A 4,470-nucleotide genomic window follows, 5' to 3' on the forward strand; every position below is an offset into this window, starting at 1 on the left:
TTCAGGTTAGCAGTTTGAATCTCCTACAGTGGTGGAGGGGTGGGATGGGGGGGGCGGGAGGGGAACAGACTTTCAGCCTTCTGTTCTGGGCCATGCTCAGACACGTTGCTTCACATCAGAATGCTGTGCTGTTTTCTGCCCTCTCCGAAAGGATCCAGGCAGACAATGGCCGTTTCTGCACGGCACAACTATACCGGGTATCTTACAATCCGGGTCGATTTTATCCAGGTTTCTCCCTTCACATGGCTGCCCGTTTCTGTTTGTTTCACACGAGCCCTGGTCTTTCGTATTTATACCACAAGCATATCCACGCAGGCACAAACATCCCCAGTGTCCCACATTCTGATTGGCTGTTGTTTTGGGGTAGCAGCAAGGGGAAACAAAGCCCCTCCCCTTTTCCAGTTCTGGATAGAGCCCAGCACAGGCCTCAACATGACAAGCAGCAGCCAAAAACAATGGGGCACAGCATCACATCACATTCCCACTCACATCCTCATATGAACATCTCCCTAGCTATGCGCTCTAACTAGTGCATGTACAGAAAAGAAAACAGGGACATTTTGGGACTCCACTCCTGATTAACCCAGGCGAAATGGCGCCCAGTCAATACCATGAGCAGAAAACGTGCTTGGGGGAATGTTTCAGGAAGGGCAGGCTGCAATGGTTGGCGGTTCAGCAGAGTTGAAAACTGACATGACGTCGGGGGGGGGGGGGGGGGTTGGGGGGGGGGGGGGGGCAGGGTGGGGAGATCAGGGGTGGGCGGGCAGGAAAAATAAACTGGTTCTGCTCTTGTGGTATTTGCACGGTAGCAGGTTCGCCGTGGGATTTTCATCAAGAATCGTCAAATTGGCGGTTTTTGAAAATCCCGGGATGAGGGAAATATTGCAGGACAAACCCGTTTTAGGACCTGGAACCATGCGAACTTCTTGGCCAAACTGGGATATTTCCCTTGCTCAACCCAGAATATTTGGACCATGCAGAAACGCACTTTGGAAACTAAAAATCGCTAAAGAGATATTGGTTATAGGAACAGTGTACTAATCCTTGGGGTAGCATTCTGCTAGTGACTTTTGGCTGCACTGTTCTACCTAGGACAAAATATCTCTGCTTGATAGGTATTTATAGAATGACATATCTGTACAATGAATTGTCCACATTTTGCCTTATGGGGCATGTTTGTATATTGTCTGATTTTAACTCTATTCTTTTGCCAGAAATATTCTGAACACTGTAGAAAGCTAGGGAACTTTGTTTTCATTTAATTCGAAGTGCTCTATTTTCAATTGTCTCTTTCTCCCCCCCACCCTTTTTTAAAAAAGTGACTTACAGAGTCCTTGTGTGTATGTTTTGATTGCTACCGCACTCCACATTTAACACAACTGGAGTTAAAATGTGCAAGGCACGTGCTAACGCCAGGGCAGCGGTATGCTCGCAGTGAGAAAACTCAGCCGTGACAGACTTTCAAAACAAAGAGGCAAGAGAGACACATTTGACAAAAAACAATGAGGTTTTCCACTGACAAAGAACTTTTAATGTAGACTTTTAAAGTAGACTTTTAAAGTAGAGTTTTGATGGGAGAATTCTAGCCAAAGCAGGCAATCAGCTTACTGGTAGGATTTTTTACTGTGCGACTGCTTTGTTGTTTGCAGTACTAGATACCTGGAGCAGCAGTGGCGTAGGAGGTTAAGAGCTCGTGTATCTAATCTGGAGGAACCGGGTTTGATTCCCAGCTCTGCTGCCTGAGCTGTGGAGGCTTATCTGGGGAATTCAGATTAGCCTGTACACTCCCACACACGCCAGCTGAGTGACCTTGGGCTAGTCACAGCTTCTCGGAGCTCTCTCAGCCCCGCCTACCTCACAGGGTGTTTGTTGTGAGTGGGGAAGGGCAAGGAGATTGTAAGCCCCTTTGAGTCTCCTGCAGGAGAGAAAGGGGGGATATAAATCCAAAACTCTTCTCTCTCTCTTCTCTCTACATCCCACCCCCCAGCACACTCTTATCTATAATAAGGCGAGGGCTTTCATCAAAGGGACTTCCAAGGGGCCTACCCAGGGAACTGAAAGCCCAAGGGGACAAAGAAGATATCGAGACCATGATGTTGCCCTATCGCAGGTCACAGTGCTTTCCAAAAGATGTATGTGGGGACAGTTTCGGCTGTGACCTGTCTGCCCCACACCTGCAAATCTCTTCCAGGAACAGAAAGGCCGTCACGCATTACATCATTTTAGCAGACTCGCTTCTGAGATTGCCTGCTCGGGTCACTGAAGCACCAAGTTTCTCCCAACCAAAGGCAAATCTCCAGGGGTGATAAATAGCAGAGGGAACAACAGTAGTCAATGCCACGGCCCCAACTGAACAGCTGACAGTTATCAGCTGGAGAAGATTCAAGGAGGTTGTGGTAGAGTTTTCTAAATCAACCCACAGATGTGCAGAGGAACTGGACATTCCATGGGAATGTCAACTCAATGCATGGCAGCTGTGAAAAAGGCAAACTCTATGCTGGGGATAATTAGGAAAGGAGTTGATAATAAAACTGCAAGGATTGTCATGCCCTTATATAAAGCAGTGGTGCGACCGCACTTGGAGTACTGTGTTCAGTTCTGGTCGCCACATCTCAAAAAGGATATCGAAGAGATAGAAAAAGTGCAGAGAAGGGCAACGAGGATGATTGAAGGATTGGGGCACCTTCCTTATGAGGAGAGGCTGCAGCGTTTGGGACTCTTTAGTTTGGAGAGGAGATATCTGAGGGGGGATATGATTGAAGTCTATAAAATTATGCATGGGGTAGAAAATGTTGACAGAGAGAAATTTCTCTCTCTTTCTCACAATACTAGAACCAGGGGGCATTCATTGAAAATGCTGGGGGGAAGAATTAGGACTAATAAAAGGAAACACTTCTTCACGCAACGTGTGATTGGTGTTTGGAATATGCTGCCACAGGAGGTGGTGAGGGCCACTAACCTGGATAGCTTTAAAAGGGGCTTGGACAGATTTATTGAGGAGAAGTCAATCTATGGCTACCCATCTTGATCCTCCTTGATCTCAGATTGCAAATGCCTTAGCAGACCAGGTGCTCAGGAGCAGCAGCAGCAGAAGGCCATTGCGTTCACATCCTGCATGTGAGCTCCCAAAGGCACCTGGTGGGCCACTGTGAGTAGCAGAGTGCTGGACTAGATGGACTCTGGTCTGATCCAGCTGGCTTGTTCTTATGTTTTTATGTTCTTATGTTAACTACAGTAGAGCAGCAACTAGAAAATGTAACTAGGAAGCTCGTAGTAATATCTTCCTCTCAGGCGTATAAATTCCACTTTGTTCACTGAGCGTTCTCCCAAATACAGGAGCGGTTTAAGGCGGTGAGCTCCCACCATTATTGTGAAGAGAAATGCTCTTACTTTGTCTTTATCAGCTTTCTCCCTAAAATCTATCTGCTTCTTTTGCTCTTTTTAGGAATTCAGAATCTGTCTTAAACATATTCTATTTTGATCAAAAGAGAAATTAAATGAGAGGAGGGGCAGGAAAGGAAGTCCTGCAGAATTTCAGAATGTCACTCTGTAGATTCTTAGAGGCTGTTTTTCTAAATCTTTTTAGCCTTCTGCTGAACCACATGTAGCTTTTTTTTTAAAAAAAGTGCAAAAGCTGGATTACGAAATGGCCCATAGAGCACCACCATATGGTGTAACGGGAAACTGTAAAGAGAACTCAAAGGGAAATTAAAGAGAAATTCCTCTTTTGAAAGAATCATAGAGTTGGAAGGGACCCCAAGGTGATCACAGTATTCCCTTCTAAGTGCTGGCAGACCGTCTGTTTAATGATCTGCTCCAAAATCTTCCCTGGTATTGTTGTCAGGCTGACTGGACGGTAATTATTAGGGTTCTCCATTTCCCCCTTTTTGAAGATGGGGATAACATTAGCCCTCCTCCAGTCCACTGGGATTTCTCAAAGATTATAGCAAGTGGTTCTGAGTTTACTCCTTCCAGTTCTTTTAATAGTTCATTAAAGAGAAAGTGGCAACAAGAGGAATCCATGGCTATATCTTAGAAATGAATTTTAGACAAAGAAGTTCTACTACTCGTAATAATGTTAACCCCAACTATGTCCTGATTGAATTTTCACCACATTTTTTTCTAGCCTACGAAATACATGCACGGGATCACTATGCTAAACAAACTTTATTAATCACTTTTTACAGTGAAATAGCAAACGGATGAGCTGGAAGCCGAGGAAACCACTGCAGGGAATCTCCATGGAGAATCTGCTTCAACAGACAAAATGGCAGGTACCACTGTGAAACTGACAAGAGCTCCATGTAGCAGATGGGGGGGGGGGATCCAATTTGGCTGTCAACGCTTGTGTTTTCCCATGCTGATTGAACACAACATCCCGAAACAGATCTTTTTATAACGTCCTAAAGATATTATATTTACGCAGTGCAGAATCCATCATTCTTAGGCACTCTTCCTGAAGAAATGCTT

Source organism: Sphaerodactylus townsendi, linkage group LG02 (assembly GCF_021028975.2).
Source record: "Sphaerodactylus townsendi isolate TG3544 linkage group LG02, MPM_Stown_v2.3, whole genome shotgun sequence".
NCBI classification, from domain to species: domain Eukaryota; kingdom Metazoa; phylum Chordata; class Lepidosauria; order Squamata; family Sphaerodactylidae; genus Sphaerodactylus; species Sphaerodactylus townsendi.